This window comes from Tamandua tetradactyla, chromosome 24, assembly GCF_023851605.1.
Source record: "Tamandua tetradactyla isolate mTamTet1 chromosome 24, mTamTet1.pri, whole genome shotgun sequence".
In the NCBI taxonomy this organism is placed as follows: domain Eukaryota; kingdom Metazoa; phylum Chordata; class Mammalia; order Pilosa; family Myrmecophagidae; genus Tamandua; species Tamandua tetradactyla.
The window spans coordinates 43,976,223-44,001,825 of NC_135350.1; the positions used below are offsets into that span (position 1 = coordinate 43,976,223).

The following is a 25,603-nucleotide window of genomic DNA, read 5'->3' on the forward strand; positions in this document are numbered from 1 at the left end:
GACATGAGAAAATATCATAGGACAGAAGAAGAGCTGACCAAAAGGGCAGCCTTAAGACCGCAGAATCCTGAAGACAAGTAAGTAAGTTTAATGGGTGATATGGAATCGAGTCCAGAAATAAAAGACAAGCAATTACAGAGGGAAGAGAAGTGAAATCACTGAGCCTACATAAAATGGCCTGTACCCAATGATTTCCATTAATAATGGAAGAATTTTTGTCTTCAATAACCCTTCAGCTTGCATTTCCTCCCTATATACCCTTAGCAAAAGAATGCACAGAAACAAACTCTCCCCAAACTATGTACAAAGGAAGACTTTTCATTCTTCCCACCCTCATAAAAATCATAAAGTAAAAAAGCAGGCAAAATGGGAAAAGAGATTTATTATAAATGGCAAAAGGCTGATGTTTTTTATATAAAAAAGCAAGATTAAAACTACCAGTTAATCTAACTATATGAAGTATATATATATATATATATATATATATATAGGGAAAATGTCAGGAAGGAAACAAAGGGCAACAAGATTTCCTCCCTTTATAATGTTGCTGTATTTTCCATAAAGAAATTCAAAGATTTGTAAAGCAGCCTAAAATTTTGTAAACTGTTAAGGGACTACTGCCAAACACTTCTAGCCACTAAATAAGAATAACCTATGAGGTCTTTGAAGAATAAGGAGTAGCTATATACACAGTAATATGAATAACACTCCCATCCATTTGTTTTTCTGATGTGTGTGTCACAAAGGAAGTTAATTCCTACATAAGGCTACAATTTATATAGTCTTACTTGTTCAATATCTTTTGATTTGGAGATTAAGATGTTACAGTCCCTAAAAGTAGATCTGCTTTTGCTTTTCTCAGTTAACAGTTTCCTAGGAAATCAATGAGATAAGTGGAGAGAGCTGCAGAATGGTCTCAAATGGCAGAGTGCTACCAGCTATCCCCTGGAGAACTTGTACGTGCACCAATGAAGGAAGCTGTAATATCTTGGTTTTTTTTTTTTTGAGGGAGAGGGAGTATGCTGTACTGAACGAGAAAGGAAAGAGGACCTGGAGCCCCAAGTCGAGTTGTTTAGAACCACCACCAGCACCACGGCTGAGGGTGATGGGAAAGTCACTTGTCGTCCTTGTCTATAAAATAAAGGGGTAAGAAAATTTGTATCTTATTTACAGAATTCAAGGTCTGTGATTTAAATCTTTTTGCCCTCCATGAAAAGCTACTACTTAATCACCTTTAGAATTAAAGCAATAAATAAATTCTTTAATGATCACTAGATTATCGGGTTTTTGTTTTTGTTTTTCATGTGGGCAGATACCAAGAACCAAACCTGGGTCTCCAGCATGGCAAGGGAGAAGAACTCTGCCACCAAACCACCGTGGCCCCCCCTTCATTATCTTTTTTCAGTAGTCAAGTCTAAGTGGTGTATTGTTTTCTTTACCATCTCTGAAAAGGCTTTCATTGGGATTAGAGGATGAGCCAAGGTATCATCCATACTGAACTACGCTCTCGTTTTGTAGATACTGCAGGACCACTCAGAGCAGGTTACCCAATCTTACTGGCCAATACTCAGAAGAGCAAGGGTTTCATTATTTAGCAATATAAAAATTTATTTTAGGACTAGAGGGAGAGGGAAGAACAAGTTATTCAGCAAATTTCTGAAAGAAATACACTAGGGACAGGGGACAGTTCTCCAAAAATAACCTTTTTAGGGGGCCAGAGATCAGAATGCAAGTTCTAGTTGCCTCACATTATTTAACAGAGGCAGAAGAGATCTATAAACAGAAGCCAGACCCCAGTTCAACCCCTACACACTTGATGTCCAATATTTTCTCTGCCCCCAACCTCGTTTATTTCGTATAACTCAAGTATAAAACACTAACTCAATTTTACATTTTAGTTAAGCCTCTTTGGGTATCTGCACTGTGTTAAACTGATAAAGAATTAATTTCTGGAATATACAAAGACTTTCAATAAATTAATAAGAAAAAGCCAAAGAATTTACTAAAGAATATGGCAAACATGGGCGGGCCGCGGTGGCTCAGCGGGCAAAGTGCTTGCCTGCTATGCCGGAGGACCTCGGTTCGATTCCCGGCCCCAGCCCATGTAACAAAAACGGAGAAACAGAATACAATAAAACAAGAAAATGTTTAAAAATGTTTCCCTTTCTTCCTTCCTTCCTTCCTTCTCTCTGTCTTTCCTTTAAAAAAAAAAAAAAAAAAAAAAAAAAAGAATATGGCAAACAATTTATAAAAGACTAAACCCAATGGCTAAACCAGTGAAAGGTGTTCTGTCTTGCTATAATCAGAGATATACAACTAAAGTCACAATGAGATACTATTTCATTCTCAACAAGTTGGTAAAAAATTTTAAATCTGATAATAACAAGAGTTGGTGAGAATGTGGAATAATGGGAATGTAATTAGTACAGTCACACTGGAAACAATTTGGCAATCTCTAGTAAACTCAAAGATATTCATAGCCTGTGACCCAGCAATTCTACTCCTGGGTATTCCACAGGAAAATTCTTCTTATTTTTTTAAATAATTGGAAATGTATAGAAAAGTTGCAATGACAGTATACTTCAATCAGACTCACCAATTGTTAACATTTTGCCACATTTACTTTATTTTTCTATATTTATGTGTATAAAAGATTATTCTTTTCTGAGCCACTTAAGAATAACTTACAGACTTTATGCCCCTTACTCCCAAATAATTAATTATACATTTCCTTAGGACATAGAGATTCACTTATTAACCACAGTACCATAATTCAAATCAAGAAAGTTGACATTAATGCAATTATAATAGCTAATCTACAGAGCTTCTTCAAATGTTGACAGCTGTTTTTCAGGTCCAAGAGACAATCCAGGATCACGCATTATATTTGCAAGTCAAGTCCCTTTAGACTTCTTTAATATGGGAAGGTTCTTCAGCCTTTCATTGTCTTTCAAGATTTTGATATTTTTGAAGAGTACAGGCTGTTTATTTTGTAGAATAACCCTTAGTTTGAATTTCTCTGATGTTTCTTCATGATTAGATATAGATTGTACAATTTTGGCAAGAATACATACAAGCAATGTTGTACCTTTTTCATGTCAGTTTGTCTCTTTACCTGTGATGCTAACTTTGAACACTTAGTTTAAGATGGGGCTTGCCAAGTTTCTCCATTTTTAGAGAGTTTGAGTAACAGAAAACAATACTAACCATTGTTTAAGGAAAAATGCATATGTAGGAGAAGGACATAAATATGCATGTGTAGAAGAAGGACAAAAATATGCAAAAGAACAATAAACATCAAAATCAGAGTACCGGGCAGTGCGATGGCGGCTCAGTGGTAATTCTTGCCTGCCATGCCGCAGACCCAGGTTCAATTCCCATTGCCAGCCCAAGCAAAAAAAAAAAAAATCAGAGTACTGGGTCCTGGGGGTGGCAGGGTAAAGGGAACAGAGAGGGATACACAGGGAAATTCAGTTAGTTTCTGTAATGTTTTATTTATTAAATTAAATGATGGCTACACGTTATAAGCTAAGAGTACACAGAACTGACAATTGTTCCTAAGATGAAGATCTATACTGTAAGAGAGTAGTATAAGTTTAAGAGCTCTCTGAAAAGCATACAAACCCTGAAAATGGGTATTATGATAAAACTAGGTATTAAAAGAAATATAATGAAAAACATAATGCTAATTCCTTCCTGTAATATACTGACTATTAAGAGTCAGAATTACCAATTAAATTCACACTAAACATACTGCCAACAGGAAAAAATATTCAATTAATCAACATATAATGAACCTTTCCTATGTATCATGCTTCAAAGCACAGGTTAGAAAAAAGAGAAAATACTTTTTTTAGCCCCAAGAAATGTTCGAAAGTGGACCAAAGCTCTTCAAAATATAGATATAAACACATGTCAGATTTAACTAGATTGGATACAACTCTGATACTAGTTTTATTATCATTAATAATTTATTATTAATAATTTAACATGTTAGTTTATTAATAATAAATTAATTCCGGTCCTTCAGAGCAATATGTTATCACCAGTGGGGAACAATTTCTAAAATAATAGTAAGATCAAAATAATTTTTTAACTATAATCCAAAATTAGTAACCACAGTTCTTAAGTCAGTAAAACCATGATTCTAGGAGATATTTCCTTTTGTTTCACAAATCCACTTAAAAAAAAAGTCATAAAAATTTGAACTTTGCCCTTATACCAAATGCTTTGGTCAACCTGATACAGTCCATGCTTGCATGAAAATAAAATTAGAACTCTCTCCCTATCCAGTGCAAGAGATTAATCACACAAGTTGCCCTGTGCCCTAGCAAGTCACTTGTACATAAATAAAACCTGATATGAAAGCCCTGTAGAAATGGAGGCTGGAGTTAAAACCCTCTCAAACATAATTAACTCTAAATTAACTGAGTGAACTCTTGGAACAACTGCCCATTTATAAATCACACTGTAGTTTTGGTCCTTCAGTTGTAAATCATGCTCTCTAAGCCAGATATTAGGAAAATAAGGATCTACTCAAGACCAAAAGTATACCCAAAAAAGTATAGCCAATGGGCTATGTTCCAAAAGTCAGAAGCTCAGAATTCAGAACCCACTCTCGCAACTTTGTATTACCATGAAATAGAAATCTCTCTTACTGTTTCTAAAGAGAAATTTTAAATAAAATCTAGTTTGGAACTGACAAAAATAAACTCTCCCATGCCACAGTGACTGGAAGAGGAAACTAGGAAAACTTTGTGAGGTAGTGGCAATGTACTATTTCTTGATCTGGATGAGAGGTACCTGAGTTCTGTTCACTTTGGCAAATTCATCAAGCTGTACATTTATAATTTTACACTCTCCTCTACGTATGTTTTTCTTTAATTTTAAAAAGGTTTATTTAAAAATATATCATAAATATGATTGGTCTGACTAAAGGAGAGACTAAGGTTGTAAAGATCAATAGTAAGTGATGGGAATGGGTGCAGGTGAACTAGTGTGGCTGGATTTAAAGAACAGAAGAAATGCTCAGTGCCAAAGGAGATACAACACCCATGCTTGAGCAAAGCACTTAGATGTAGATTAGACATTTACTAAATTTCTTCATCTAAATTAAGTGCATTCATTCATTCAGTGAGCCATTATGTAAAATACTCAGCGGCAGGCAGCAGGCAACAAGCTAGGCACTAAAATATATAAGGGAGAGGAAAACTAGGGATTGAATTAAATCAATCATTCTCAAGCATGGCTGCATGTCAGAAATATCTGTGGAATCCTTAAAATATGGATGTCAGGGCCCAACCAAGATCTACTGAATTAAAATGCCAACCACATTTTTAAAAATACAAAGAGTGGGGCAAAATTTTTCTTATTTGTACTTCTATAATGTATAATTTTTCAATAAATCATATGTATCATTTTATAGTGAGAAAAAGTATTTAAAATATTTTTTAAACAAAATGTGATATTTCTACACACCACCACCAATATCAAGTATTGGAGAGGCAACCAAAACTCTCATACATTGCTGCTGAGAGGGTACAAATATTTTGTAGTTTTTAATAAGTTAAACAAAAGCTTGCTTACTCTATGACCCAGCACTTCCATTTCTAGGTATGTACCCAAGAGAAGCAAGCAGATAGGCTCAAAAGAATGTCTGTACAATAAGAATCATAGCAGCTTTACTCCTAATTGCTAAAAACTGGAAACAACCCTATTGTCAACAAACAGAAGAATGGCATTTATTGAATGTTTCCTGATAACAGACTGTGTGTTAAGCACTTGACACATAGACTTGCAACCCCTATGAGGTGTTATCTATTATCCCCATTTTATAGATAAGGAAACTAAGGTACACAGATGAGTGATTTGCCCAAGGCCACAAGGAAGTAAGAAACACAGTCAAGATTTGAAGCCAAGAAAAAGGGGGAGAATTCAGCTTCCCCATTTGGAGAATTCCTGACATTCTCACAAGCAGTTAGGACAACCAAATCAATAGGCTGAGCCCTCAATCTTGTGGTTTGTTCTTATGAAACTTATCCCACAAAGGTTATGCTAAGCAAATGTAGCAAATTCTTAATAACTGTTAAATTTGGGCAATACTAGTGATCAATGAAAGGGAGTAGTAAGGGTTATAGAACAAAGGTTAAAATAAATTGAGTAGATGGCAATACTAGTGGTCAATGAGAAGGAAGGGTAAGGGGTATGGTATGTATGAGTTTTTTCTTTTTTCTTTTTATTTATTTTTCTGGAGTGATGCAAACATTCTAAAAAGTGGTCATGGTGATGAATATACCACTAAGTGATAATATTGTGAGCCACTGATTGTACACCATGTATGGAATGGTTGTATGTTAAAAATGTTCATGCTTGTATGTTGTTTTGGTTTGATAATTGAAAAAAAAAAGATTTGAAGCCAGGTCTGTGGCTCTAAAATGAAATACTTTCTCCCTCATATTCCAAAGCCTTAAGCTCCGTAAGACTCTACCGAACACTTGCCTTTTGATAAGCCCCAAGGCTCTTTCCCATCAACTCTACATCACTCCCCAGTTCTATTTTGCTGAACAGAAAGTTCTGAGTGGCAGTTCTTCCTAGAATTTCTCCTATAGTTAAGGGAAGAAATAGAGCTTTAACTGATATAGGAAACCCTAAGGTGGTTCCCAGCTAACACTAATCTGGGTATGTCTTTGTCATTAATTCACTTGACCAGTCTTCCTAGAGAACTGTAACTCAAGTCACCCTTTATTTTCTTTCAACAGTGCAGAAATCTCTGAAAGCCTGAAACATATGTGATATCCTCTCAGTTAGATCTCCAGGCCTACTCAGATAAACCAGAAAAACAACCCAGGGCCAGTGGCCCACCCAATGCACTCCAGCTCTGTAGTTCAGCGGGGACCAAACTGTCCAAGTAGGTGTTCTGTTCAATTTATGACTATCACATCACATAGGGATATCCTGACAGCACCCTTTTTTTTCTTAATATTTTTATTAAAAAATCTTCACATTATACATTCCATACATGGTGTACAATCAATAGCTCACAATATCATCACCATGATCATTTTCTAGAACATTTGCTTCACTCCAGAAAATAAAAAGAAAAAGAAAAAACTCATACATCCCATACCCCTTACCCCTTCTTCTCATTGACCACTAATATTGCCATCTACCCAATTTATTTTACCCTTTGTCCCTCTTATTATTTCTTTACTTTTTATCCATATGTTTTTACTCATCTATCCATACCCTGGATAAAAGGAGCAACAGACACAAGGTTTTCACAATCATACAGTCACATTGTAAAAGTTACATATTTATACAATCGTATTCAAGAATCAAGAAAACTGGAACATAGCTCAACAGTTTCAGGTACTTCCCTCCAGCCACTCCAATACACCATAAACTAAAAAGGGATATCTATATAACAGATAAGAATAACCTCCAGGATAACCTCTCAACTCTGCTTGAAATCTCTCAGCCACAGAGACTTTATTTTGTCTCATTTCTGTCTTCCCCCTTTTGGACAAGAAGGTTTTCTCAATCCCATGATGCCAGGTCCCAGCGAATCCTGGGAGTTTTGTCCCATGTTGCCAGGGAGATTTATACCCCTGGGAATCATGTCCCATGGGAGGGCAGTGTGTTCACCTGTCAAGTTGAGTTAGAGAGAGAGAGGCCACATCTGAGCAATAAAAGAGGTTCTCTGGGGGTGACTCTTAGGCCTAATTTTAAGTAGGCTTAGCCTATTCTTTGCAGGAATAAGTTTCATAGGGGCAAATTCCAGGATCAAGAGCTCAGCCTATTGATTTGGTCCTGACAGTACTTTTACTCTTCAAGTCCTCCCAGAGGCACAAGCAGCTTCCCAATGCATCTTGCAGATTAGTCAAGGCTTAAAAGGAGATCATCCATGATTTTTTTTATTTTTCAGGGTCGATAAATTTTCAAGCTTTATACCTATTCTCAATATTCATTAACTTAGACTATGGGCAAATTTTTTAGGAAATTCCCTCTACCTCTTTTGGTCTTAACAGGAGAGTAACCCTCCTATGTCCTCAACCAGGACTCCAGTTTTAAATTCAAGGTCTCTGAGCCAATGACAGATGACAGTGAAGCACCTAAGATTAAACTTCAGGCTCCATACTTGCAGGAGTCCCTGTATTTGGCCACTTGGTATTCTTTTTCTTAAAGAGGTCCCAAAAATGAGGATTTGCCCTACCTCTGAATTAAGTTATCATCTTGCTGATACGGGCAACAGATCTGTGTTAAACCATTCGCCTTACAAATTAAGGTTATTCAGAAAGTGAAATAGGTAAAATAAGATTCTACCAATAAGTATAGAATGTTGGAAGCTCAGAGGCACATGTGAAATTCCTTCTGCTTATATTTACTATCAATAACCTTTTATCTATTTGATGGTAAAATTGGCAATGCACTAATTAAGAGGGGTTGCTGTTGATTATGTAGGTTTGTTGCTGTTTTAAGGTTTGAAATTTCTCTGTTCTTGGCAGGGAGGGAATGGGGCGATGATAATCAGAAAATGTGAATACAATGCCAAATTTTAAAACTCACTACTACACGAAAGTTTCCCTGTGGCAGAAAAACTACTTTAGAAGCATTAGAGCATTATCTGCCATACAACAGGTCCATAAAAAGAACAGGACAAAAAATCAGCACAACCACCATGACCTGTCACATACACAGAAATGTGCTCAAAATAAATGCTGGCTTAGCATCCTCCCTTGGTTTTCCTAAGAACTTTATTTTAAAGAGCACTGAAGTTGTGAAACTTCTCATGCTCACTCCAGCTATGTTTCCCCAGTTGTCTCCAGAAAAAAGGGTAAAGTTTACTTTCAACATCTGTATGTCCCACTATTTAATCCAATTAAGAAAAAATATGAACAGCAGGGGAAAGCAAACATATAATACATAGACAAAAATGACAAAGGAGAAATAACATCAACAGGGAAAATCATACAAGAAAACTTTGCATAGCAATCAAAATCCTATATAAATAAATTTAATAAAATAGAAAGAAAAAACTTTACTGACACTAGAAGAGGAAATCTCTAAAAGAAGACCTATTTGCACAGATGAACTAGCGTTGTGGGGAACAAAACAACTCACCACCTTCCCAATAAGTATTAGATCCAGGCTGTTTTACAGAGAATTCTATCTATAAACCTGACAAGGAAAGTAGAGAGGGAGGAAAGGAGAGAGGGAGGGAGGTTGATTAAAGAACAATCTCAACTATAAGGATCAACTGAAAATTTTGGTAGTTTCCAGTCTTACATTATAACCAGGTAATATTTACTCCAGAAATGCAAAGACTCAAATATTAATAAATCTATTAATATAATTCACCCTAATAGGTCTAAGTAGGAAAATATATATTCATCCCAGAGATGCTAAAAAGGCATGATAAACTCAGCATTCATTCTTTTTTCTTTCTTAATTTTTTTTCTAGAGAAGTTGTAGGTTTACAGTAAGATCACGCAGAAAATACAAAATTCTCATATATCCACTTCCATTTTTAACATTTTGCTTTAGTGTGGTACCTTTGTTACAATTAATGAGATTACTATTATAACTGTAGTCTTCAATATACATTAGGTTCACTGTTTAGGTTGTACAGTCCATGGCTTTTTTATAACATATATGCCACCTAGTAACATATATGCCACCTAAAATTTCCATTTTTAATCACATTCAAACATACAACTCAGAGGTGTTAATTACATTCACCATCACCACGATATACATTACCAAAACTTTTCTATCACCCCAAACAGAAACTCTGTACCAATTAAGCAGCCCCTGGTAACCCCCATTTTAGTTTCTGACTCTATTAATTTGCTTATTCTAATTACTTCATGTTAGTGAGATCATACAATACTTGTCCGTTTGTGCGTGCCTTATTTAACACGCACCTTCAAGGATCATCCATGTTGTCACATGTATCAAAATCTCGTTCCTTTTCATGGCTGAATAATATTCCATTGCATGCATATACCACATTTTGTTTATCCATTCATCTGTTGATGGACACTTGGTTTGCTTCCATCTTTTGGCAATTATGAGTAATGCCACTACGACCATCTTTGTGGCAATATCTGTTCAAACCCCTGCTTTCAATTTTGGGGGGTATACACTTAGTAACGGGATCTCCAGGTCATACCATAATTCCATACCTCACTTTCTGAGGAACTGCCAAACCATCTTCCACAGAAGCACACCATTTCACATTTCCACCAACACTGAATGAGTGTTCCTTTTCAAACACTCGTAATTTACCATTTTTTTATAGTAGGCATTCTAGTGGGTATGAAATGATAACTCACTCTGATTTTAATGTACATCTCCCTAATGACTAATCATAAACATTCATTCTTGATTTAAAGACAACTCATAATAAAACAAGAATCAGTAAGTACTTGCTTAAAAAGAGATGGAATGACAAATAAATGTCAACACAGTTCTTATGGGGAAGACACCGAATGAAATGAAGCCAATCCCCAGCAATGCCAACAGTCACATCATTAATCAACCCTGCACAGGAATATCAGCCAACACAATCAGGGGAGAGAAACAAATGAAGTGGAAATTGGAAAAGAAAGAAACACAAACCAAAACTGAGTAAGAAGTTGTAAAACAACCACTATTTAGAGATAAAATCATTGTGCACCTGGGGGGAAAAAAAAACACGGAGTCACCTGAAAAAAACATATACAACATAAGAATTCCTAACAATAACCGTATAGCCTACTACCTTATTAAAATCAAAAGGTTTTCAGGCAGGCCACAGTGGCTCAGCAGGCAGAATTCTTGCCTGCCATGCCAAAGACCCAGGTTAGATTCCCAGTGCCTGCCCATGCAAAAAAAAAAAAAACCAAAAAGAAAAACCAAAAGGTTTCCTGTAAACAAATAACAGTTAAAAGATACAATAAAGAAGACACTTCACTTATAATAGCAAGTGAAAGCACAAAGATAAATCCAAAAGGAAATATACAAAACCTGTATGAGGAAAATTTTAAGAACAGCTCTGAGGGATACAAATGAAGACCTTAACAAATAAAAAGATATCACGTTATCGGAGCAGAAGACTCAACATAGATATGTATACTGAACCAGATGCCGAAATTCCTGAAGCCAAAGTATTTAAGAGTTCTTCAGGGAACATTTCATTGTACTGTTGCAACATTTTTTATATTTTCAGAGTAAATATTGAAAAATTTGACAGGATTTGGGATAGAGGAGCCTGAGTCACTGTTAATCCAGGTGATGGGGAATGCTATGTTGATATAAAGTTGTCCCTACCAAGAAAAGGGTTCCAGGATCTCATATCTGTTGTTTCTTATGATCCAACTAAACATGGAGGCCCACCATTTTATACTCCAGACACTGAAATTGCAAGGCTGTTTGGCAGAAAATGCAGTAACTTTTTATAAAGGCCTGCAATCAATGATCCTACAAGTTGCTCTCCTTTACAAACAGTGTATTTTTCCAGAAATGTAAAGATAGAAAGGGCAAAATTATCCAGCCCAAAATTTGTCCTTGGCATCCCCTGAATCCTCGTGTTTCAAAGGCCATCCTGTTTACCAGGTAAAATGAGCAGATAAGGCTGCCCAGCACTCAAGAAGTACATGAGGCAAGGTCAACAATCTCAGAGAGAAACACAGAGGCTAAAAAGGGTGAAGGCTCTAGGCTGAGGGAACCCCACAGCCCTAATAGAAAAGCAGGCCATGTCCCACTCTCTCCTCTTGATTCTTATTCATCAAATGCCCCCCATAAATTACAGAAGACATGGTGGGGGGGCCTCTTCTCATTCTGCTCCCTGAGGGACACTCAGAAAACAGCCCTGGACTCCAGGGAACTGAAGTTCTTCTCTAGTAGCCCAAGCCTTGGAGGAATCAGAGCTTTGAGAAAGAAAACCAAGGAAACCAGGTAGCTCACCTAGAAAAGTGAGCAAAGAAGGCACATAGAAAAGCTTTCATCACACTGTTCTAAGGTTGGCACATGAGAGGGAAAATCCCTGCTGGGGCTTTTGCCCGCGCCCAGGAAATCAGACATCACTGGTGTTTTCCCAACTCAACCCTTTCTTTGTTCAATGTGCCATCTCCTATTCCTGAGCCCCAAGAGCTATTCTCACCAAACACAGAACCACCACTACCTGCTCTCCAACCTCCAAGCTCTCTGTGTACAAATCATAGTCTGCAACCCTGGCCCACCTCACCTTCATGTTCTTTCAGCTGCTTCACTCTTTTCAGGAGAAAATTGGGAAATGCCATGTCAAGACCACCTTAGGGAAAGGAGAAAAGGTGAAGGGGAACTGAAGAGCTGTTGCTACTTGCTGGCAAAATAAAAGAATTGATGAAGTGCATTCCTGCTTTCTTTTCTCTGCCTATCAAGAAAGTGACCCACAAGCAGATACTTCACTGTGACAGAGACAAACATTACACAAAGAAGGATTAAAAGGTAAAATTGAAAATGCACATCTATGTGATAATATTATAAGCCACTGATTGTATACTTTGGATGGATTGTATAGAGTAAGAATATAGCTGAATAAAATTGCATTTACAAAATAAATTTAAAAGTCTCCCAAAACATGACTCCCAGGGGTGTCAAACTCCGTGGTAACGTGGGACAGAAATCCTAGGATAAGATGGGACCTGGCATCAAGGGATTGAGAAAACTTTCTTGACGAAAAGGTTCTGGGTTTTGCCTTGTTTTTTTTTACTGTCTAGTTGCCTAAAACTCTGTGTCTGACATTATATAGCAAACTGTTTTCTATCTTATAGTCAAGTCTGTTTTTTCCATCCCAATCGAGAGCAACAACCTTGAATACACTATCTTGGATGTAGTCCCCTTCTCTGATGGTTCATTCATCAAAACTATCAAGATTACTGTAAATTCTATTCGCATTTCCCACATTGTTTAAAACCCTAATTTAAAAGCATTCAATTAATTATACTGCACTTTCAAATATGTCAAAATAATCAATGCAACCTCAAACAATAAAACCAAATCTGGGCCCAAACCCAATTATTCAGCAGGGTTCTCTCTTTACAGTTAGTGATGCCCTGTTACCCAGTGTGAGAACTCCCATCTATTTTCTAGGCCAGTGACAATGAAAAGGTTTCATCAGCAAGGTCAATTCAAAACAAGTTGTTAATAAGTAACTGTCCATAGGACCGCATGAAGGAGGGCTTCTGAGGCCTCATCTCTGTTCAGTGACAAAGACTTCATCAACTAGTGATAACCAGTGTTATGGGAAGGGGAATCAGAGAACGTATTTGTTGACCTTGTTATATGGATTAGGACAGAATGAAAAGCTTTACTAAAATAAAGATACCATTTTCTACATGGTCTGAAATAGGATAATTTGTACTTAAAAAAATTTTTTTTTTTTTACTGAGAAAATTTCTGCTAGTGTCTCAGTTATCAAAACGAAGTTAAAGGTTTGCAAGAAGCAGTGTCATAGCTGATGAGGTTTATGGGAGGCACAATTATTGCTAATTGAAAACTAAGTTTAAAGCACTAAGGCAGAGGTACTGAAGATTTACATTTTTCTCTTGAGAAAGGCAGATAGAAAAATCTGCTCCTTTTTCATCATTGCATACTCTAGTAGTTTTCCAAAAACTTCTGAAACAATCAACACTGATTATAAAGTGAGTAAATTTTAACTTCAAATATAAGTGCAGCCATAGAAACAGAACCATGAATCTATACCTACTTTAAAGCCTAATTCAAGTAGGGAGAAGACATTACATAAATATAATCAGTTATCAGTGAACACTACAAAGAAACCCACAGACCTTTTTAGAATAACAGAAAGAATTTCATCTTAACAACTAACATTTTAACATCCCATTCAATATAATGACAGCCCAAAGCTTGCTGGTGTACATTAAGTCTGCTGATTTGGACTTAACTACTTTGATTCAACAAGAAATTCCACAACACAGAAGCATTCACAAAACTCCACCATAAAATGTGCCATCAATTCAATTAAAACATTAACTTAAAAAAAAAGAGTCAATCTTATGATCTGGCATTAATGGATGGTACCTGTGATTATAACATTAAATTTTCTTAATAGCTTTTGTTGATAATTTGAAATTTAACTACTATCAGTCTCGCAGTAAATGACAAAGTCAACACTCAGCAAAGGAATTTCCATTTGTGGAAGTGTCACCTTAAACATCAAAGGGCAAGCTGAAGGTGTTGACCAGATACCTTAGAGTAGGGAGGGATAACCAGAGCTTTTGAGTAGGACTAAAAGATTCCTTTTCGGATTCCTTTTCAGCCTGTGTTTGACTAGCGATGTGATCTAGAGCAAGCTACTTAGCCTTTATTATCTGTCGTTTCCAAACCAGTAAAATGAAGATTAACAAGACCTAACTCACGTAAATAAATCTGCACAGCAAAATCAATGTTCTGTAAATGGTAGTGGTTATTATTATTAATGTTTGGGTTTTTGCCTATAAGATAGAAACAAAATAGAGAAGCTCTGGGGGTTTGACTGGAGTTTTCTCTGGAAGGTAGGGTAGTCAAAATGGATGTGGTGGAGAGTGCGGGGAACCCTTCTAAAATGACATGCTGGATTTTCAATTTGGTACACACCTACTGAAATGTCTGTAACTCCCAACAGTAAAGAGGACTTCCCTAAGTATACTGGGGCTCTATACTTGAGTTGACTGTCCTACCATCAGATCCTATCTTCATCTTGGTTTCAAATAAATCATGAGTAACACTCACACGGCAGTTTTCAACCTTCTGGTGTTCTGAGATGCAAGTACCCTGCTCCAAACTGTTGAAGGATGTGAGACTAAAGGAAGGAGCTAAATCAACAACCACAAGTTACTTAGCACTAATGGTAGAAAGATTTAAAACTGCTTGTATTATTTGTTAAAAAAATAATTTCATTGAAATTAGGGTGCCATATACTCTGTTACTGCTATATGACAAGAAAAACCATTTATAAAATAATGCAGAGTATGTTTTACGGACTACCTTACTTACTGTTGTCTTAGAATGGAAGGCTTCTTATCTGCGATTTAGAACTTACAGCACTCCCAGTTCCACTCATCATTTCACAATGCAGTTATAAGACCACTAATCTAAATCTGATCTTCCACTTTTTCCTTTCCCACCAGGACCATTCCAACCTGTTTACTCTACTGTGAATCAGTGATAAATGCTAAGTCATTTACTTTAATCCACTCTAAGCAAACCTCCCTCCAAAACAGCACATTTTTGTTGGGTTAGGCAAAATTTGAGGGAAAATTCCTTTGTCTCCCCATTACCTTGTCTTAAAGAAATATGCTTCCTCTTCCACTCTGCTAACCCTGCTGTCCAGAGAGTCATAACCATTGTGTGACCTTTTCACACCATCCTTCCCTGAATCAGTTGCCAAAAACTATGAAGCGAGTTCTGCTCCCTCGAGGGCCTTATTTGTCAGAAAACTAAAATAAATCATGCTACTGGAATGAGTACCCATAAATTAATGCAGTATTTTCTAAGAGCAATGGTGGATCCTGCCCTCCAGGGGACATTTGGCAACATCTGGAGACACTGTTACTTGTCACAAATGGGACAGGTGGCAAGTTAAATATGTACTATGTCTTGGATGATATTATGAAATTATTAACTTTGCTAAAGGGATAATAACCTTATGTTTATTTTTAAAGTCCTTTTATTTTAAAGATGCAAGATATATCTTGTATCTGCTTTAAAATACTTAAGCAAGGTTGATAAATAAATCAAGTGTGGCAAAATCTTGACAAATGCTGAATCTGGCTATATGGGTTTCGCTGATCTATTTTCTCTACTTTTGTTTGTTTGAAATTTTTATCATCAACTTCGTGCATAATGCCCACCAATAAGGAGAGCCTACTAAAACATAAAAGCACATACTCAAGCAAGACAAGAAAAACTCAACCTATAAAGCTTTCATACCCTATAACTGGATTATTTCCTTCTCTACAACAAATAGCTAGACAAGTTTCAGTAATTTATCAATAAGATAATCCCATTAAATGCAGAAAAGAAATGTAACACATGGGCTAAATTAACAGTAGGCATATTACCAAGAATCTCTGTGTGGGGTACCTCCTGGGGCTGGGTTTGTAGGGGCTGCACCATTTCTTATTGCCAACAGTGCTAAGTCAGGCCAGCTGCATGCTAAAGGGAACAGTGCCAAAATGCTGTGCCATAGTCTTTATTTATTTGTATTACTCATGACTCACTCAAGGTCAAGGACAAAGGCAGACCTTTATTCATGCCAACTGGTAATCATTCAAAAATGCCCTAGTATCATGAGTAATTCTTGGGGGATTTATTTTGAATCATGAATATTACACAATTAATTATAATTACAATTAAAATTACTAACTGGTTCAAGACTGATAGGACAATAACTCCTAGAAATCACTCAGGTAACCAAAACGTAAGATTGGCTGCTCTTAATAGTCAAATAACCCCTTGCACTATTTACAACAAGGTAAAATTAAAGTTGTTAAAATCTCAGCCAGACCATGTCCCAGGGTCAGAGGAGATGCATTTGTCCTATGTCTGGAGAGATGAGATGACATCTGTGCAAAGAAGCAAAGGAGTTATTATTCTTTTCTTCCCTTGTTTCATTTTAGCTTTCTATGCTGTGGTTCTAACACACCAGCTCTCAGTAAACAAAGACTAGAGTAAGGGGGTAACTATCACTAATGTGTAATACTCAGAAAAACACAGTTATTTGAAGGGGAAAGGAGGAAGATTTATCTTCACCTTTGTTTTGAAAAGGAGGAGAAGTCCTTAAGCTTAGAAGAGGAAGGTGCAGTAATTAGAACTCCTTCAAGAGATCTTATATATAATCACATCTGAAGCTCAATAAGTTAGTCATTTTACTAATAAAAGACAAAGTAGGATATAGCTAAAGACAGAAGAGAATTATTTAACCCATAAAGATAATATTTCCCTGAGTTCAGCTTTCATTTGGAAGAAAGATAATGAAATAGGGGTTTAAATGAGGAGGGAGGTATAGAATATGTTTCAACAAGTCTGTTTCACTAAAAACAAGAGGGGCAGAAGGAGAAACAAAACGTGGTCTCTCCGTACAATGGAATATTACTTAGCCATAAAAAGGAATGAAGTTCTGACACATGTGACAACATAGATGAATCTTGAATGCATCAAGTTGAGTGAAACAAATCAGATGCAAAAGGACAAATATTGAATGAGCTCACTGATATGAAATAATTAAGATAAACAAATTCATAGAGACAGTAAGTAGAGTACAGGTTACCAGGGGCGGGGGCAGAGTAAATGGGGAGTTTGTGAAAAATGAGCTTAGGGTTTCTGTTTGGGGAGATGGGAAAGTTCTAGTAATAGGTGAGGGTACTGCAACATTGTGAATGCGATTAATTCCACCGAATGATGTGCTCGTGAGTGACTGAGATGGGAAAGTTCATGCTGTATCTATATTTCTACAGTCTAACAGAGAGAGAGAGAGAGACAATAACAATTAAAGGCAAAATATGATCCTGGACAGAATCTAATAAATGGAGGAGAAAATTCCCAAAGGACATTATTGGGATATATGAAAAAATTGGGACATAGACTGTCAACTTTATATCTATGTTAAATTTCTTGAACTTGATAATTGCATTTAAGACGGTTACAAGAATGAATGTCCTTGTTCTTAGGAAAGGTACATGGCAGTATTTAGTGTTCAAAGACCATGATGTGTGCAGCCTATACTCAAAGGCTTAGAAAATAGATGGAAAGATAGATGGATGGATGGAAGGATAAAATATAGCATTTGGCAAAATGTTAAAAGTTGGTAGGAAAAAAAAGTTGGTGGATCTAGGTATCTAAGGGGTATGCTGGAATTTTCTGTATGGGATGGCATTATTTTTGCAACTATCCTGTAAGTTTGAAATTATTTCAAAATATAAAGTTTAAAATTTTTTTTAAAAAGAAGGCAGAATGGTATAGTACCACATCCTGTTCAGTGAGCAAACTGAGGGCCAATTTTCCAGCGGGGGGAAGGGTAAACTTTGTTTAGTGGGAACCACAAACTAAAATTGCCTGGTGGCCCATAAAGGGAGAATCAGGAATCACAAAACCATAGACTGTTAGAGCTGGAGGGAACCATGGAGCAGAGCTGCACATAAATTACATGGGGAAGGAGGGGGAGGGAGATGGACATGAAGATGCCGATTCAGCAGATCTGGGTGGGACCTGAAAGTCTGCACATTCAACCAAATTCTCCTGGTCCCCAGAACACATTCTGACAGCAAGACCTTGGAGCACATCTGATTTACAGAACATTTTTTTTAATTCAATGCCTAAATCCTTCCTTGGGCCAAGTGAATTAGTATCTCTAAGGATGGGGCCAGAGCATCAGTCTTTTTATCAAAGTTCTGGGACTGATACTAATGTATGCCCAACACAGAACCACCAATTTGTCTGATAAGGAAACAGGCTCAGAGAGGTGAAGGAATTTAAGAGTAGTTGGTGGGTTCATAATTTGAAATGAGCAGCCAGGCTTCTGACTACAAAAACCTTCTTCCTCAATTCCATAAAGACAGAAAGTAGACTAGTGGTTGCTGAGGGATGGTGGCAGGGGTCCGGAAAGGGGGAGTGACTGCTAATGGGTACTGGTGATAAAAATGTTCTAAATTTAGATGGTGGTAAAGATTGAACAACTCTGTGAATACACTAAAACCCACCGTATTGTATAGTATTAAAGGGTGATTTTATTATGTGAATTATGTCTCAATAAGTCACGTATTTAAAAAAAAAAGAGGGCAGAAGGAATTTTTTGTGTCAAAAATAAAAATAACTCTTCTCCCAGTTTAGCTAGTCTCTCCTTCTCAACTTCCCCCAAACTTATTATCAGTACTATATCATTCAGAGATATATCAAAAAAACAGCACCAGCACTCCTGGGCCCTTGGCCTGACTGTGACCCTTGCCTAAACTTTTATTGGCTCAACACTGACTTTTGTATCTTTGGCTACAGTACAGAGACACAATGCTCCAAAGGGAAAAGACTGCACCAGTCAAGCACGCAAGTGCTCAGCGTAACTATTTCATCACCCTCTGTCATTCTGTGCAGGATTGTGACACTACATCTCAGATGACTCCAAACATCGGGACCTATTAACAGGGCACACATTCCATAAGCAGTGGCTGCCCAAGCATGGAGTCAGGATGGGAACAGAGACACATACCACACACAGCTGTGGGATTAACAGAGATGAAGGCAGCACATATCAGAGCCTAAATTAGATTGCTCATTGTGCTTTGCTTATGCACCCACTTTAGCATTTATCGCAGTTGCCTATCACAGATACCTAACTCCCCATAGAGACCCTGCTCTTATCATCTGCTTACATGTGGCAGATGTTCAATAACTGTGATAGTCAATTCCCAAATTCACAGGGCCAAGAAGAAGAATGGCTACTCTGGATGAAAGATGGCAAATGTTGTATGCATCAGTCTTATTCTAAACCATTATGACTTATATTTTCTCCTCCTGTTCACCTCTACTCTTTCCTGGAGTCACCATGGAAAAGACAAAGCCCAAAATCAGAAAAAGGATAAATATTGCAAAAAAAAACAACCAAAACAGGTAAAGATATTCATAATAACCTCACTCTCATACAGACCACAACAATGCTACTGGACACACTCACCTAGTAAGTTTTTAATCCTCTTAATCTCTTAATCTACCAAATTGAAAAATCCTATGTCCTTTTAAATTCACAGCCTAAGACACGTACTACCCACACCCCAATCTATATGGCCCCATAGAATTTCACTTGAAATCAAGACAACCCAAAAGCCTCACCAAGAACAACAGAAAACCAGCAATTGAGGTTATTCTCTCCTTTAAATCACAAGAACATACATTTAAAATATGCACACAGAAAAATAAAAAATTAGACCTTCTATATCCAAGAAGGTATCTGGAAATAAAAAGAGGATCAAGTACAGACAGAAACAGTCAACCTGGGTAAAAATGTAATTGGGGATAACACTTTGGTGTTTATATACCATGAAAGTCTACTGGTTGTTACAATCATAGAAAAATGCTAAGATGTTTTCACTAAAATACTTTTTTGTTTCCAAAACTCAAACTAGTATGCAATTTCTACAATTCCTTTTGGAAAAGTCACCAAAAGATGAATTCCTCCTAGTGACACTTGACATTTTAATTTATTTCACTGAAAAGTTATTTTTATTTTATGTATTGTCAATCAGCCTTCAGGAGTAAAGAATATTTTGAGGAAAAGAGTTTGACAACTAAAAATTAGAATAAGGTGTTAACGAAGTCTCAAAAATAAATTTTATAAATTTAGTAGATTGAAATGCTAGTGATCAATGAAAGGGAATGGTAAGGGGTATAGAAAAAAAATAGGGGAAACAAAAGTTAAAATATATTGGGTAGATGGGAATACTAGCAATCAATGGGAGGGAGGGATAAGGGGTATGGTATGTATGAATTTTTTTCTTTTTATTTCTTTTTCTGAATTGATGCAAATGTTCTAAAAAATGATCATGGTGATGACTACACAACCATGTGATGATATTGTGAGTTATTGATTATATACCAAGAATGGAATGATCATATGGTAAGAATGTTCATGTTGTTATGTTAAAATAAATTTGGTTAAATAAATAAATTTTAACACTCAAGTAGTCCAATTAGCCTCCTTTTTTTTTTTTTTGAAATAAGCCAGTGACTTCACCCTTAAAATAATGGACAGATGAGCAGTCAACCTAGATGACAGCATAAGATGCTCCAGGGTGCCATTCTCTCACAAAATCTTTGAATAACTAGTAAAAACTGGCAGACCCATCTCAAAACTCTGGAAAATAGTTAAAGGGTTATAGTAAATGATTAAATGCCAAACTAAGAAAACACAGCTTTGAAAAATGGTAGAAGCTCATGGCACCCTTTGCTGGTTCTTTTCCCACACGTCTCCTGGTAGGGATGGAGCCAGCATGTGTTCCCATTATGGGATCCTGGCCCTGTTCCAGAGGGAGCAGAGTAACCCCATGCCCATATTGGAGGGCGCATATGTTGGTGTCAGTCAGTCAGGTGGCAGCCTCAAAGACGGAACTAGGAAACTAGTCTCTGGTTTCCCCTCCCAGAACATGCCCTGTAGGTAGAAGGAGCTGGCACAGGAGAACAGTGAAGTCAAAACAGCCTGGGCACAGGATTTCCTCACATAAATCATACAATGAAGCTCCCAAGAGAATGAGGAAGTCTACTTCAGGGGCATTTGACTTTCTGCAAATGGGGCAAGTCCTAAGGCCACGAAGAAGCATAAGCCCAGGACAAGACCCAGGCTCAGAAAAGATGGAAAGGACATTACACTTCACAGTCACCTCAAACTGATCGTCTCGATGGAAGGGCTAATCTCTGAAGGAGACCACCAGCCAATGCAGAAAGCGCAAAGACTGTGAAAGGTGTTTTCTGCACTGGCTTGTTTTCATTAGCTCTGATACTCAAGGAAACCTCTGTCATCTCACTAGCTGGATACACTTGAGGAACAGACTAAATTCCATAAAATATTCCATAAAATATTCAAATAAAACTAAAAATTTTAAAAATAAAATTTAAATATTAAAATAAAATAAAAATAAAAAAATATTAAAATGTACAGTGTACAACAGGCAGGCCACGGTGGCTCAGTGGCAGAGCTCTTGCCTGCCATGCCAGAGACCCAAGTTTGATTCCCAGTGCCTGCCCATGCGGGGAGAAAAGAAAGTAAAAAAAAAAGATAAGATAAAGAAACAGGAAAGCATGACTCATCCAAAGGAACAAGATAAAAATCCAGAAGCCATCAACAAAAAAAAAACCAACCTTTGGTCAAACCAGAAAGACTCTCAAAAAATATTCTTCAATATGCTCAAGGAGATAAAAGAAAACACAGAGAAAGATCTAAAGGATATCAGAAAAACAATATATAAACAATATGAGAATCTCAGTAAAGAGATAGAACCTTTAAAAAGGAACCAAACAAATATTGGATATTTCATTTCACTAACTGAAATGAAAGATAACTTAGAGGGTTTCAACAGCAGATTGGAGTCAGCAGAATAAAAAAATCAGTGAATATGAAGATAAGACAATTGAGATGATTCAGGCTGAGGTATGGAAAGAAAAAATGTGAAAAAAGTGAACAGAGCCCAGGAGACCTGTGGGACACCATCAAGCATAGCAATATATGCATTACGGGAATTTCAAAAGGAGAATAAAAAAAGAGAAAGGGGTAGAAGAAATATGTGAAGAAATAATGGACATAAATTGACATCTCTTTTAGTCTCCAGTATTTTAGAGCAGCTAGAAGTAAAAATCTAAAATTGTGAAAAGGTAACCCATGTCAAAGTCAGAAATATGTTCTACAACTAATTGTGGTGCTGTGCTTTGAACTTTATAGCTTTTGTGTATATGTGCTATTTTTCACAAAAAAAGACGGGAAAGAAAAGTCAATTGTGATGATAAAAAAGTATTTAAATCCTCTAGCCTCCTAGATTCTGGAGCAGCTAGAAGGAAAAATATAAGAGGATTGTATGGTAGCCCGTGACAAACTGGGATCTGTCCTGTAACCACTTATTGAAGAGTGCTTTGAAAACTATTGCTTTTTTATTTCTTTGCTTTGTATATATGTTATACTATACAATACAAATTTTTTTAAAAATGGGAGAAAGATCAGAGATGATGGTAGAGTTATATATATAAAGAAGGTCAAGTTTAACAAATAAGTATGCGTGCTGAGTCATTATGCTGATATTTCTTTTAGCTTCAGTACCTTAGAGCAGCTAGAAATGAAAACCTAAAATTGTGGAATTGTAACCCATACCACACTCTGAAATCTGTTCTAAACTAATTGTTGCGATGTACTTTGAAATTTATTGCTTTTATTTATATATGTTATTTAAGGAGAAGGAGAAGGAGAAGGAGAAGTATAACAGAGAAGATAGGATTTAACAAATGAGTATGACTGTTGAATCATTATATTGATATTTCTGTTGGTCTCCCATATCTTGGAGCAGCTAGAAGAAAAAAATGAAAAATCATGGAACTGTAACCCAAACCAAACTTAAAAATCTATAACTACTTGTTAAAATGTACTTGGAAATTTATTCCTTTTTTGTATATATGTTATAATTCACAACTAAAAAATGCAAAAAAAAATAATGGACAAAAACTTCCCAAATTTAACAAAAGACATGAATATGTACATTCAAGAAGTCAACAAACCCCAAACAGGATAAACTTGAAGAAAACCATGTCCAGACACAAAGTAGTCAACTGTCAAATGCCAAGGACCAGGAGAAAGTCCTGAAAGCCGCATGCGAAAAGCAATATGTTATGCACAAGAGAGTCCCAATAATATCAGGGGCTAATTTCTCATAAAAAATCATGGAGGCAAGAAAGCAAGAATTTTATATTCGGTGAGATTCTCTTTCAAAAATGAGAGAGAGGACGATTTGGAAAGATGAAAGGAAGAGGAAGGACAAAGAACCACGGCATCTGTGGTTGCTGTTTGCAGTGCTTTAGAGAGGGAGAATTTAACACACTTGGTAACAACTGCCGTTTGCTCCCAAGTTCCGGGACTCAGTCCGTGCTGTGGAGAAGTTGTTCACCATATAAACAGCTGACCAGCCATGAGGTCCTGCCCATTCCAATGGGAAATCCTTACAAGGAACCTTTTAAAAAACGTATCTTGTGTGGAAAACATGTAGATTTTAAGAATGCACAGCTTTTGTCCCAGTTTATTTCTCTATTTACTAGATGCTTTTATGGAAGACACATAACAGGTCTTTGTGGGAAGAAACAGAAAGAAATCACTAAGGCAATTGAGAGGGCTCAAATAATGGGCTTTATGCCAGTTACATACAATATCCTGCCTATCTCAAAGACCCTAAAGTTTGTAACGTCAAATATTGAAGATAAATTATATACATAAGATCATTACCAATAAACTCATTTTACAGAAGCAAAAAAAAAAAAAAAAGAGGGAGAGATTATAGCATTCCTAGATAAACAAAAGCTGAGGGAGTTTGTTACCACTGGACCTGTCCTATAAGCAACATTAAAAGGAGTTCTTCAGACTAAAAGGAAAGTACACTAGACAGTGGAATGAAGTGGCATTAAGAAATAAAGACCTTCAGTAAAGGAAACTATACAATAATTATAAATTCAAGCACTATTATATTGTATTTTTCTGTATATACTTTACTTCCTACAGGTTCAAAAACGCAACTGTATACTATGTAATGATTGATCCATGGTTTTGGACATATGGTATATGAAGATATAATTTGTAACAAGTACAACAAAAGGTGGGGGGATGGAAGAGTATAGGAACAGTGTATGTGCAGGCTACTGAAGTTTAAGTTGGTATAAATTAAATGTGGTTGTCATAGATTTAGGATGCCAAATTTTAGCTGAGGGTAACACAAAGAAAATACGTGAAAAATGCATTCAGAAAGTAATGAAAAGGGACTCAAAATGGTATACTACAAAAAAATCAAATAAATATAAAAGTAAGTGTTAGTGGAAGAATTAGGAGACAAAAAAAAAAAGGTATAAAATTTCAAAGACCAAATAGCAAAATAGCAGAAAAGAGTCTTGCAATAGCATTAGTTACTTTAAATGTGAATGGATTAAACTCGCCAGTGCAGAGACAGAAATTGGAATAATGGATAAAGAAGCACGACCCAACTATTAGGCTCTTTGCAAGACACTCACCTTAAGTTCAAAGACACAAGTAGGCTGAAAGTGAAATGATGTAAAAAAATATATACCATGTTGATAGTAAGCAAAAGAGAGCTGGAGTAGTTATACTAATAACAGATAAAATAGACTCTAAGGCAACAACTGTTATAAGAGACAAAGAAAGTCACTATGTACCGATAAAGGAGTCAATCCAACAAGAAAACATAACAATTATAAGTATATATGTACCTAAAAGCAGAGCCCCAAAATATATGAAACAAATATTGACAAAGCCACAATATTCAAAGCAGACGGTACTGACACAAGGACAGAAATATGGATCAGTGGAACTGAATCAAGAGTTTAGAAGTAAACCCTCACATCTATAGCTAATTAACATTTGACAAGGGTGCCAAGTCCACTCAATGGGGAAAGAATAATCTCTTCCAAAAATGGTGCTAGGAAAACAGGATATCCATTTGCAAAAGAATTAAGGTAGACCCCTACATATGCCATACACAAAAACTCAAAATGGATCAAAGACCTAAATATAAGAACCAAAACATTAAAATTTCTAGAAGAAAACACAGGGGAGCATCTTCAGGACCTTGTACAAAGCAATGGTTTCTTAGACTTTACACCCAAAACACAAGCAACAGAAGAAAAAAATAGATATATGAGACATCATCAAAATTAAAAATTTTGTGTATCAAAGCACTTTATCATGAAAATAAAAAAGCAAAGTACAGAATGGCAGAAAACAGTTGTAAACCACATATATCCAAAGAGGGTTTAACATCTAGAATATATAAAGAAAACCTACAACTGAATGACAAAAGAGACAACACAATTAAAAATTGGGCAAAAGACTTAA

At 36.4% G+C, this 25,603-nt stretch overlaps 1 protein-coding gene and 1 pseudogene across 5 annotated transcripts in view; one reads left to right on the forward strand and one right to left on the reverse strand.

Moving 5' to 3' along the window:
- The window catches only part of GPAT3 (glycerol-3-phosphate acyltransferase 3), a 52,093-nt gene that overhangs the window by 20,684 nt on the left and 5,806 nt on the right, over positions 1-25,603 (reverse strand). The window lies entirely within an intron of this gene.
- LOC143668530 (small ribosomal subunit protein bS18m pseudogene) lies at positions 4-23,958 on the forward strand (annotated as a pseudogene).